The sequence below is a fragment of the Bacillus rossius genome, chromosome 10 (genome assembly GCF_032445375.1).
Source record: "Bacillus rossius redtenbacheri isolate Brsri chromosome 10, Brsri_v3, whole genome shotgun sequence".
Classification (NCBI taxonomy): Eukaryota; Metazoa; Arthropoda; class Insecta; order Phasmatodea; family Bacillidae; genus Bacillus; species Bacillus rossius.
In genome coordinates, this window is record NC_086337.1 from 45,526,883 (window position 1) to 45,540,986 (window position 14,104).

Below are 14,104 nucleotides of genomic sequence, written 5' to 3' on the forward strand. Positions count from 1 at the left end.
CCAAATGGGGAGCCCGTTTCTTTTCTTGGGCTCCCCATGCGGTGGCCATTCCGGGGGTTTCTCCGGGGGAACGGAGTTTTGCCAAAAATATATATATATTTAGTTTTAAGCGTTTTAGTAACTGTAGCATGATCATTACACCATGTTATAAATAAAGCTCAAATTAACTTAAATTTTATTTTGCTTTTGTACATAATATATAATATTTGAAATAAGTGTGTATCAGTCAGTGAGTGGTTGTATACCGATGGTGTGTGTTCAATCATTTATCGGTATATATTTTTTTGAAGTAGCTATTATTGACGGTTAAATTTTAGTCAGAAACCTTTGTTTTGTAGTAGTTTAGAAGTTTTTGACGAAAAAATATTGCATTTTAAAACCACATAGTTTTCTATCAGGAATATCGTCTTTAACACACGCTTTTTTTATATTTATATATAAAACCACCGGAATTTTTTCATGACAAACAGTGCAAAATTTCAATGGCGTTATGTCAAAAAAAATGCGTTTAATATTTCCTGCGTGGTTGCCCAGCCTGCCTTGTCCTTTGGCGGCAAGCAGCTCCGCTCAGGCGGGTGATTGGCGGGGGTTACCATAGTCCGCTGTGGTCTCCCCCGGGCATCGAAGGGATGGTCGCCTCTCTTTCTATCTCTCTCTCTCTCCTCTCTCTCCTCCTCCTCCTCCTCCTCCTCCTCCTCCTCCTCCTCGGCGTGCAGGCCGACACGAGCACACGGTCCCTTTGTGCTGCTCTCTTTATCGCGACATCACCATGTGCCGTGACAGCGGGCTGTGTGGAGTTCACCACGCCGACGTCTCACGTCAGCGCTGCGTCGTTATCTCGACTGTAGCGAGGGAGCAACATATTCACAATGCCGCAATTCCAACAAAAAGCTCCGTGTTTCGCAGCTAGAAGCACCACAACTCCAACCAGCGCTCCGTGTTTCCAGAACGCAGGGATTTTATTTATTTGCACGGCGTTCGGATAGAGCTTTATTACCGAAATATCCATAGCTAGAATTTTTTTAAAAAAGCAATGTAATATGAAGTATATGGTTTCATATTACGTAATGGCACAAAAAAAAGTGTAAGATAAAGTCGTTATTTGAATTTTTACGTCGTGTGTCTCTCTCGTACGTGCGTTTATTTAGTAGCATGTGAACCCGGCCTTGAACCAAGGAGCATGTAAGAAGATCTGGAGTGGACATGTGTAGGGCGAGAGCGAAGCCAGCCGGTTGCGAAGAAGGGATGAAAAGAAAGAGGAAGAGAGCGTATTTCTACTGGAAACGCAGCCCCAGCCCACTTGTCCTTGAGGTTTGAGTGGCGCTGGTGTGCGGCTACAATGGTGATTTCCTGTAGCGCATATGGCTGTACAAATCGATGGAATTCCAAGCCGGATGGCGTTGCTTTTCATAAGTAATAACGATTTTTTTTTTCATTTGTTAACTAAATTAATTCCCATAACTTTTGAAGAATCAGAAAAAAGTGGCAAATGTTTTAAACTGAAGTAACTAATCTTCGAACTTTTCGACGAACCTAAGAAAACTAATTAACAAAGAGAAGTTGTTTCAGTTGTAAGTACAATTCTTTACTTTTTTCATAGATTTCCAAAACGTGACGATCAACGACAGCTCTGGGAAAAAGCGACAAAGAGGAAAAATTGGACTGCGTCTCCGAACCATGCATTGTGTACAGTGCATTTTGAAGACAAATGGGTCTTAAGAAGCGAAAATCGTACTCGATTAGAGGATGGTATGGTGTTCGGTATATTAAGGTTTCCCTCAAAGTAACGGTTTCACAATGCTTTTAAGATATTAGTTACATCCCAACATAAGTTTAAAACATTTCTCTTAATAGTGTGCTTCGTAGCATTAAAATATGTGCCTTAATTATTTTGCAAATTTATCATTGTTATGGTGACGATGTCAGGGGTTTTCGTAATTTTTTTTAGAAATATAGTAAGTACAGTATTAGCAACTACGTTAAGAACTGTTATTTTATTCACACAGAGAAAAGAAATACAAAATGCTAAAATTTGGCGTTTGTCTTTTCATATACTATATAGGTTTGTTATTATATGTGTGTTGTAACATGTATAAAAATGTTAAATATATTCAACAATATTGTAATAATATATATTAAAAAACTTTTATGTACGCGACTTGAAACTACGTGAAAGGTTTTCAGTCTATAAAGGCCTATACTATGATTTTTTTAAATTATTAATTCTTATGCAAACAATTAATAAAATTGAAAGTTTCTTACATTGTCAGTATATGCATAGCATTACAGTTATTCCAAACAATTCTCTACCAGTGTTTACCTAAGGTTTGCATGTTACGTTGGTTGAGTAAGTAGACTGGAACATGAACATGTTATTGAAAAGACTTCTAACTTCTACTAATACACGTATATTACAAGAGGTTTGTAATATATTAAATGAGGTAAGTAAGAATTCGTTTTTATAAACGTTGTGTATGAAATTATAAATTTTGAGACGTATAATAACAAAAAGAAGTGAGTTCCGAAGACATATGTCGGTAGTGTTACCCAGTGAAACATTATTCCCACTTCAACTCTCTGTAAAAATAAAAGTATGGGGGTGAATGCGTCAAAAGGGGTATATAAATAAAATTTGAAGCTTCTTTCTTATTTCATACGCTGGTGTCCCCCACTTATAATTGCAAACAAAAATTTTTCCTAGATGTTGTAATTTACTCTGCGTATTCACAAAACGTTTTGGCAGTAAATAGGTATTTAATTTTTAAAAATGAAAGCATTCATGTTTAGAAAAAAAATATTAAAGCGGCGTGGGGAAAAATGTTTACAGATACTCCAGTAAATTTTTCAGTTTGATTGTTTTGATAGTTTCTGAGCTGTTGCGAGTTTAGTTTGGAGGATTTTTCGGCCGCGCGAGGCAAGTTTGGCTCGTTTTCGTTTTCTTCCAGCGTAGGAAGCAGGGAACAAACGCCGATACCCGGCTTCACCTCGCATCCTCTGCTGGCCTTCCCTTGTCCTCTCCAGATGTATTACTGTATATTAGCTCCATGCCTTGAACTTCACAACAATCATTTTCTAACGTACAATATATAAAGCTATAGCGTTTTTATTTTATAGTTTAACTTTTTCCCTCTGCAAATCGAATGATTTAATAGTCGACGTAGCAGCTTCCGGCAACGAATTCTAGCGGAAACTACGTGTGATTCGCGTCATGAAATGTAGTTGAAAAACACTATTTGCGTATGTTCATCACGCTCGGTAATAACTTTTTTTTTAAGAATTCTACATTTAAAATTTTGTGTCCGAGTTTCGTATGATACGTGTGTTTGGAAAATGAGAACACGTGAATTATGCTCGTTCAATGGCGTAGCCGGGGGGGGGGGGGGGGGTAGGGGTTATAACCCCCCCCCCCTTTTTTTAGCATAATTTTTTTTTCTTATCTGAAAGCAGGTTAGCTAAAAGCCTGGGTGTCTTACTGCTGTCACCGGCCACTGCACTGGAGGGGAAGAGTAAGCGAGCCCTACCGATTCTCCTTCCCTTCCCCTACCACTGTCGCGAGCAGAAGCTATAAGGTTGTGAAGCCGTGACGGGTCCCAAGCTTTCAAATATCTTACACCTATTGTATTTAACCAGCGCGGTAATTATAAGCAGGTGGGTGACTGGGTAACTCTTCAAGCTAAAGCTAATTGTTTCCAGGAATAGGCCAGTTCTGCTGAAACCCAACCATTTTTATTCCTTTTTTTTTTTTATGTATTGTCGAGCTTCGCGCATGATTTATGATTTTGAGTGGACGTGGACAAGGCACTTGGATTAATTAAAATATCTTTAATTAATTTCTTACTTCATCACTCAAACAATTTTTTTTATTGAAAAATTAATAATATTTTTACCATTACAATATTTAAAGTTAAGTACCGAAAACTGCTCAAATAGCACTATTTTACACCTTAAAATCCAAATTTTAATAGGGTGGGGAACCATGCTTCTTAACCCCCCCCCCCCCTACCCATACACAAATCCTGGCTACGCTACTGTGCTCGTTACCGAGGTTAGAATGTTAAACGTCTCTGGTAAGTACTATAAGTAAGACTCGCTCACTTTTTTTTTCAAACGTTGTTTCATGAGGTGTTCGGATCACCCGGGAAGGTGTGCGCTTGACAGCCGTCCAGATCCTGCGTGGTGAAAGTCGTTCCTTTTTCATCCCCGTTTACATCGTCTTTTTTTTTTTCTAAAAGCCTCGACTCCAGACTTCCTCGTGAGAATAAGGGGTGACCGACGAGTATCGCGAAGGGTGGGAAAAGTCCTTTTTTTTTTTTTTTCCTTTTCTTCCCCTCCGTAGTCCGCGCCCTATCGGTGCCTTCGGAGACTCTTTATCGCGGCCTTCAATCTCTCCGCCGCTGGGGCGAGCCACGCGGTCTATTGATCGTGTGGGCGCGACGGGCAAATCTCTCGCCTCGCTTCCTCCAGCACGACTTTAATCCCCGCTTCAAGGCAAGATGGTCGGCGGAGGGCCGAAATTTAAATTTTCTAAAATAAATTTTAGTACACTTAGAAATGAAATTTTTAGTTCATTTTATTTGCGGTTCAAAAAGTCGTTTTTATCTACAGCGCTGCATCAACATAATACTTTTGTGAGTTTGGTAAACTGTGATAAGGAATAAGGAGAAAATCTGAAAATTATTCAAGATTCAAGGGGGAAGGCATGCTGGCTTCCCCCCCTCCCCCCCCCCTTTTCCTGTTTTCGCACATGATTTTAGATAAATGTATAGTACACCTACATTTATCGGTTTTCAAAAAGTTTTTTTTTTTGCCTAAACGGGTCCTTATCTAATGTTATTTCTATGAATAGGCAAATTTTTTATGTCAGTCCTAGCATGTACTGAAATCATGAGTACCATGCGGTATTCAGTTCTGGATGTAGTTGTAGTTTTTACTATTTCTCTCGGATTACGTGTAGCAGTAACTGTTGCGAGTTGCATAAATTAGTCTTAAAAAAATTACAATTTGAAGTTCTCATGACTTCTCAAAGTTGACGTGGTGTTTCGTAATAAGTTTCTTTCAAAGTGTTGAAACACCACCAATTTTTTTTATACATATATATTTTTTGTTTATTTTTTATGTGTATCATATTAGCTCTTGGTACGGCACTTGGTGGGAGTAATTTCGTGAATGCGACGGAAATGTGTAACAGGAAGCAGGAAGAAGCGCACGCCATTCAATTTTTTCGGCGCGGCCTACAGTTGGCGCTTGTGGCGTGTCAGCGAGCGTAGACATTTCCATAGGGTTTGGAGATGGAGAGAGGGGATGGGGGAGAGGGAAAAAAAGGAGGGCGAGGGAGAGAGAAAGGTAGAAAGAGAGAAAAGACAAAAATGTTTACCGTTCGTTCCGCTAACAGTAGTCTTTAAGGGGGTGCCTCCCATTTCAGGTCATAATTTTATATTTATATTAATCACTACTCAACTTTTAGACTTTTTCAATTGTTTAACTTTCACAAAATGAAATATACACATATATATATATATATATATATATATATATATATATATATATATATATATATATATATATAGCGCATACGTTTTGTATAATTAGCTACCAAAGTTACATTTTTTACGTTTTTGGGTTGTACAAATAAGGAGAATTTAATTTATTACAGAACTGAAACTTTTTAGGTTTAACTGCAATGCCACTGGCCACTTCATGATATGGTTTGCATTTCTATCACAAAAACTCATTCCATGTTTCTTGACTGTCAAAATCGTAAAAAATTTGAGAATTTTGAAATGCCAGGTAAAATTAATTATTGTTATCTGAAAGAAATTCAAACCATTTCTTGAAGTAGCCAGTGGCATTGCAATTAAACCTAAAAAGTTTCAGTTCTGCAATAAATTAAATTCTCCTTATTTGTACAACCCAGAAACGTTAAAAATGTAACATTGGCAGCTAATAATGCAAAACGTATGCGCTGTATATGTTTTTTTCATTTTGTAAAAGTTAAACAATTGACAATGTCTACAAGTTTATCTGAAATTACTGTAAACATAAAATCTTGACCTGAAATTGGGAGCCTTAACAGCGTGACGCCAATGCTTTTCCAATACGTTATAAATACGTTGTGAGATTATAATGTATAATATAAATTCAGTAATTTAATAAGTTCTGTATTAAAAAGCGTGTTGTGTAAGTAAGTAGTTTGTGATACGGTTCCATCCTTGGAAGTTGTTATTATTTGTATAAAATTAGTGTTAGTAAAAAAGTTTTGTAATTGCTCGGACCCGGATATTCGCAAGTGGTGAAAACGTGGCGGATGTTGCTGTGGCCAGTGGGTTTTCTCCGGGTGCTCCCGTTCTCCGGCACCGATTAATTCATCCCGTTGCTGCCTCCACATCTCGACTCGCCTGAAGGCATGCTTCAGGCTGGTCAAACGACGCGTGTGTGTCTCCGGTAGGACAGCCGGTGAGTGTCTGCCCCGTTACATCCATGTAGGCGTTGTCTCAGGTTTCCATTTAAAGGATCAAAATTCTGAAAATTAATCGGTACGTAATTGTTATGGCCTGGAAATGTTCGATTTTTCGTCTTCTTCTCTCTCTCTCTCTTTCACACACACACACACTCTCTCTCTCTCTCTCTCTCTCTCTCTCTCTCTCTCTCAACCAACCTCTCCCTTTCTTTGATAAAAAGCTGTTACATTGTTTTCCTCTGCCCTGTTGGTTTTCTTCGCGGTCGACGAAAGCCGTCGTAGGTCACTGCCAACCGCCCACGCACTTCCTGTCGTGTCGAACCAGCAGTGAAAGTGTAGGCGAAGCCTTGTAAGTAAACCAACCTCGGTTTTTAATTTCTGTTCCTTGAATATTAATTAACTAAAAAAAAAAAAAAACACGTCACGTCACTTTCTCCTGCGCACGACGAACAGCTTGTATTCCGGCGTGGAACCGTCGATTATACGGAATGTCCCGAAGTTCACGCAAGATTTGAATTGTGCGCCATTTAGGCGGTAAAAGGGTTGCCAACGGAACAAAAAATAACAATTCAGCGTGAAAACTGACAGTTTTCAGGGTTAGAAAAAAAATGGACCGTTACACGAAAGAACAACCTTTTCTCACAGTTGAGCAATATTTTAAAATACTATCAAAATTACTTCTTGCGTGAATATTGGGACATTCTATAGTTGCTTCGCACCGCAGTGGCGTCTCTATACTTTGCAGTGCCCTAATATTTCTGATAGCGGTCCTACATTTGTTCGTGGGGGAGGGGGTTGTATGAAATAGTCCCCAGAGAAAAAAATATAAGTAATTTTTTTAACACTTTCTTAAGCCAACAAGGGACTTAAATTTAGACGATGGTTTTTACTGATGCATCTTAAGAAATTTTTTATATCTTTCAGATAAATTATAATATATTTGGTTTCGGTGTTATCGCGTCATTTCATGATGCAATAAAATCTTTGCAAGTTTTTCTAATACAAAATCATGAGAATTTTACTGAAATCGAAAGTATTGACCCTTACTTTGTATTACATGCTCATAAATTTTTTTATCTTCCCTCCCCCCCCCCCCCCCCTTTTAAATTTCATATTTTTCACGGACCACTATACAAAACCCAGGAAAATAAAATTTGAAAAGGGATAGCCACGTGGTCCTAGGCGGTTTCCCGCCTTGCCCCAGCTCTGGAGTCGCTTTTGTTTAGCGTTGAGAAAATAATTTGGAAACCTGCTTTTGCTGAAACCACAATAGTGCGACGGCGCGATGCGAAGATAGCGATGCGACGGAAAAACATCGCGTCATTGTGAACATACGGTCTCTACAGGCGCGACACCCAAAAATAAACTATTGTACATTACTCGTTTCTTGCTGTTACTTACTCAACAAAAATGCGACAGCGTTCAATGCTTGCTTGTAATTTTTAATTTACATGTTTGTGACAGTAATTTGCTTAATTCAAATTTAACATTAAACTGTAAAAATCACCGTGCGTAAGAAAACATTTCAGATAATACACAGCTAAATGTAGTAAAAAAAAAACCTTATAAATACACCACTTTAACCATCTTTCGAAAACAAAATTTTCACATGCTTTCAGTAACGCCGCGCCACAGACGCGATGGAAATAGAAATATTTCTAAAAGGTAAGTTTATCGTGCTGACGTCACAGGTGTGTCGAACGTGATTGGTTGTAAATATGCATGACGCAGCTGTCATAGGACTGACTTATTTTTTATGTGTAACCATGGTGCTGCCATCTGTGACGAATGGCGCCACCCAAAATTCACAAAGTCAATGGGAAACTTAATACTATTAACTGCTTAGTGAATATTAACAAGATGGGCAATATTTAATTGAAATTCTTTATCGGAAATCAGTTTTAAAGCAGGGGTTTAGTATTTTTTCAAGTCTTTCGCGTTTATCGGAGCCTTTTCATTATATATTTTTTTTAAATTCAGTCTTCTAGTCAAATGATTCGATAGTTGACTTAGCTGCTTCGGCAGCGAATTTTAGCGGCGGGTGCGGAAATTACGAGTGAGAGAATTTGTTTTAAAATTTACTACAGAATCTGCAAATTATAGTAAGTTAATTATTAATTTTATTCTTTGAAAGGGAGAAAAAAACAGCTTATAGATTATGTAGGGTGCTATCAATTAAGTACCTATGTATTTTCTGATCGTAGCTACTGTGATAGCTACTCTTCACACTTTTTCAGATTCACAGGTCAGCCAAAAAAATTTTTTTTTTCAAACCTTTAATTAAGATTCATTTAGACGAAGATTTGGGCAATGCCGTGCTCACATACTATTTGATAAATGGCCTTTTAAATTCCTTGCGTTAATTGTTCAACATGCTGAAATAATTGAAGGTGAAATGTATTTATATTAGGGCTAAATACAGAAAATACAAAACTAAAACCATGGCAGGTGCATCAATTAGCCATAAAATACTCCAGAGCCAGAACACACAGGAACACTGCAGGTGACCCCCATTACAACAGAGCGAAGTTCACAACATCCCCGTAATGAAAACCAAATATTTACCTTGAGGTTTTAAAAGTTGGGCATGCATGTCGTACACGTAGTGAAAGCTCCCCTCCTGTTTTTTTTTTCTCTCTCTATCGCTCTGTCTGTCTGTCTCTCTCTGTGTTTGCTTACGTAGGCAGTTTCGAGCCTTTCAGCGACAGCGAGTCACGTAGGACATTACACAAACAATCCTCGTGTTTATAACTGCTCGGTTACTAAGTAGCTCACGTGCCGCTTGATTTATTTTTTTGTGATGTTATAATAAAAAATTATAATAATGAGATTGAATTTTTACGATACGCGCGCACCATGCAAAGACATTATTACAGGATGTAAAAATTCTACATACAAAAAAAGCTACATAAAAAATAAAAATTGTGTATGTGCTTTTAAATCTTATCCTTTAGTGACTGATATTGAACGCTGGTCCATATCATTTAAAACATTTGTTTATTGGGAATATTAGTGATAGAAATGGTTTTTATAAACATTTTGAAGTGTATTTATATAAGTGAGATAATTCATGATTTATTGGCATTATAAAATATTCATTATTGTTTAAGAAATAATTGAAATTAATATTTTGCATGCAAAATTAATTTTTTTACTATGCCAATTAGGTTTGACTTTTGACGCGCGTACATAAGTACACGCACCTTTATTTTTCTCACTTTTCCTGGAGTTTTATGGCCTCCACTTTGGCTGTAAATGAGCTTGATAGCGCAGAATAATATTCATGCTAGCGAGCTTGCTTATTATTTTCATTATTAGCTGGAATTTACTCTTTTTTAATTTTTTTTTTTCCTGATTGTGCTTTTAATAAGGATCGCAGACTTTAGCGGCCATAGTCTGGGGATATTTTGGCTCATGGGTTTTCGCCGCGTCAAAAGTGAAGAGTTGTCAACGTTTCGGTCGAAATTCGCAGTCGCCATCGTCAGGATGGACAGTCTCCTGTATACCGAGGAATATGAGGATATTACAGTAAGAATTGTTTACCCTGATGATGGCAACTGCAAAGTCAACCGAAACGTCGGTGAACTCTTCAGTTTTCACGCGGCAAAAAACCCATAAGCGAAGGAAACTCGTATTCCCTTATTTGACTAGTCCAAAACTTATCTACCTACCGATAGAAAGCATAATATTCTAATTATTATAAGGAATCTAGAATAGGTTCGTGTTCGATCGACAGCAATAAAAATACCCCATGGTATTGTTTAAGTTTTCCTCTTTAACAAGTAATAATTTTTTAAAAAAAAATAACATGATTCAGGCTTTCTTGCGGAAACGAGACATAAATGTAAGGAAATGTTTGAGTGGTATCTGGTACATGTTTCATTAAGAAATTTAAAAAAAAACATTAGAAGGGGTAGATTTAGTCGTTTGAACATCAAAAATTGCCGATGGTGAGACGTTTCCGTGACGTCACATACGCTACGTGTTTTTTAGGGGTTGAATTAGATTTAAAAAAATAATTGTCGGAAGCAAAATTCGATTGTTCGGTTGGATGTAGACTCGCACTTTCTTAGATCTGCTCTCCTGCAAGCGCCAGCTTCGAGAAGTAAATCCCTCTTGATTTGCCACGCTTGAAGTGGTGAAGGAGGGGGGAGGGGGCTCCACGTTTGAATCCGCCGGATGTATTTTATTGCGGAGCATCCTGTGTCCACCTCCTCTGCCCATTCCTTGCGCCGGAATGCATCCGGGAGGATGACTTATTGATCCCCCCCTCCCACCCCCCACCCCCACGTTGCGCGGGAGAAGTTTGCCTCTCCACCCCCTCCCCCCCCCTCGGGGTGACGTACGCATTTCGCCCCTGGGTGCAAACGGCCCGTCTTCAAAGAGGGGGGAAAATTCTGGTACAGTCGGTTCACGTTCAACCGAACACATTTTGGAAAGCCCTGTTCCGTCAGCAAGCTCTGGAAATAATTCATACTTCTTGACATAGCCGTCGAGAGAAACTAAATAATGCTAGGAAAAATAAAATACACATACCACACATTACCTACTGTACATCTTTTCAAACCCCACAATTTTAAAAATTCCGAAGACTTCAAACGTTACCCACCATAGCTGTCAACGTGATCTGCGCGTATCGCCTAACTTGTAAGTTTTCTTATTAGCAGTGGACTTTTAATAAGTATTTTTTTGTTACACAACAAGATACCAAATTAAATGGTTTACTAAGATAAATACGAAAAGATGTTTGTGTTACAATCGTTGTTGCCAGTATGACTGCATATGTTTTACACGGGTAATTATATAACTGTTTGTAGTAATACCAAAAAGTGTTAGTTGTTAACACCTAACATCTTGAGTTTGAAGTTAGAACAATGATGTTATTTTGAAAATTCATCGTGAAGAGAGTAATATATTTGCACTGATATATCATGCTACTGTATATATATATATATTTTTTAAATTTTATTTTTATGTTTATCCCTAGATTCGTTACTGTGGACGATGAGAAACATTGGATGCATGTTGTGTGGCAGTCTATATCGGTCGTCGTGAGCACGGTAAAAACACACAGACACTCCATACATATTGTTACGAACGCGAGAGACCAGACCGCGATGCCAGGTTCGGAGCTGGCTGGCGGCACTGCACGGCCATGTGCGGTCAAATGACGTTAAACCATGCCACGCGCGCCTGGCCGGATTACAAGGGTCGTCGCTAACCCCCTTCCCCCCTCCGCTCTCTGCACATCATCCTGCCGCAGCGCCGTTATCCATCGCTGAGCGGCCTTGGAAATTCCGCGGGCCGCCGCGTGAGAAAGCTACGTTATTCTCGACGCTTCGGGTCGTCGGGTCGGCCCGGGATGACGCGACTCGTGACAGCTGCTCTCGTCGGTTCGAGAAGGGCGCCACATACTACTTAAGCAGCGACGCCGGCCTCTGTGGCAGTTCTTGGCGACAGAGTTTCGCGGGGTGTGCCACGTGATTTCCGCGAGGAGTGCTGCGTGAGTTCCGCGACGGTTCCGGAGTTCCGAGCGGATTCCGAGCGAAGGGAAGTGCGACATCGGCGTAGAGGGTGAGACACCCCCATCCCTTGAGAGTAGCGCGACGCGGAGTTCGACTGTATCGTGAGAGTACCGTGACCGAGTGGCGCTAGACTGTGTGTGTGGACAGGCGCCGAGGTAAGGGGCGAACCACTGTAGAGTCTAGCTCCAGTGAGAAGTGCGAACTGCGGAACTTGACAGACGTTGAGTGACTTGAGAATAAACATTTTTAAGTTTCAGTGACTTGTGATCGGACATTGTTAAGTACAATTAATTATTATTAATGTCTATATTAGTAATCAATAAAACTGCGAAAAATAAAACTTAATTGGGCTATCCTTTACGAACTCAGTTCCCCCACATTATAAATCGTAACAATATGGTTAGTTGCGGGCTTCGCCGCATGACATTCCACCCAAGAGGGATTCGGTTCAATTACTTATGTAACTATAAACAGAAGCATTTCCGAACCTACGTCCACATATTTTTCTGCCTCCTCTACATACCCTGAATTTGAACGCAAACTTTTGACGTGAATTTTAGATACAGCCCATATACTACGTAACAATTAAGGAGGTTGATATTAGTCATTGCTTGTTCAGAGTTGAATCGTGATGTTGATGATGATGACTCCACTTAGCGGTGCGGTAGTGGGAACTGCGACGCTCCTGAGGGTTTCATGTCATGGTGATTCTGCGATGGTTGAACGTTGTCTTCCGCTCAGTTCTAAATCGGACGAAATATTTCTTTTTTCTCCTCATTTCACAGACACACTTTATTCTGGGGTTCGAGCTCGATCGCAAGATGTGATAAAGTTAGTACACAACCACCTCTCCTATCGAGAGTTTCGTCGTTGGGATACGAGCACATCCTGTATGTACTTGCCGCGCGCTCTCGCGCGATGCTCAACTGTTCCGGAACAGGGGTCCCCCCCTTTCAACATTTCGTCCCCTCTTTGCTCGCCCTACAGCTCAACACACACACTTGCCTCCCCCCCCCCCCCCCCCAACAAAATACACCACTCCCACACCATAGCCATCGTTGGGGTAGCCATCGGCTCGTGACAGTTTCCCAGATATCCCTCCTTTCCCTTCTCCAAAACAAAACCTACTTCACCCCCTCGCTTTCGCATGCTATAGTGCATTCCACACAACCTGAACAGACGCAGCAAACATTGTTTGTAAGTGTGACTGAAGTAATCAAGTGAAAAATCAGATATTTGAACATTTACGTGAAAACAGTTGTATTGCTACAACAAAAATAATTTTCGCAGTAATACATACTGTGTTCGGATTCTTGCCCGGGCATTTATGCTTTGTGTTGTCCCAAGTATCTAAATCATTTGAAGTTGTTTGTAAACCGTTTCCTTAGAAGATTTCAATGTTAACTGCGCACATTAATAGGTACAATAAAACAAAATAAAGGCCAATTATTGAATATTCTATTATATTTTACGAGTTATAAAACACGTGCATAAAACATCAATAACAATTTTAAATTATACACCGATTTTCATAAACACTACAAAATATATTCAGTAATGTTTTGAAAAAAAGTATTTCATACGTTCAAAAATAACCGTAGCATTGTTTTGTACACATTTACAATATTTTTCTTGTAGTATTACAAACTATTTCCAAGCATCTGGTTTCCAAGATAAATATTTTCAAAAGTACATAAAACTATTTTGTATGAATACTAGTCGAATTCTGAGTCATTCCGGTGACAACAACTGCACAAAATTCTAATTGAACATTGCTTGCGTAGCACCCGTTGCGACAAGTGTTATATGTGTGTATGTGTGTATATATATATATATATATATATATATATATATATACATACCAATGCCTTGTTGACTGGAAAATAAACAGTTATAGTGCATCCTGTTAATGAGCGCAGGGCAAAAGTCTATCATTCACCATAAATAAATAGCATTAAAAAAAAATTAAAAGTTTTCCGAAAGAAAACTTGCCAAATGCCATCTATTTACCATTACTTTTCCCGGAGATGTAAGAACATTCAGCTGTCAAACTTGACGAACTATCAAATCACCACGGACGAGCGCAAAGTATTGTCTTTTAATTTCCAAATAATTAATTTTT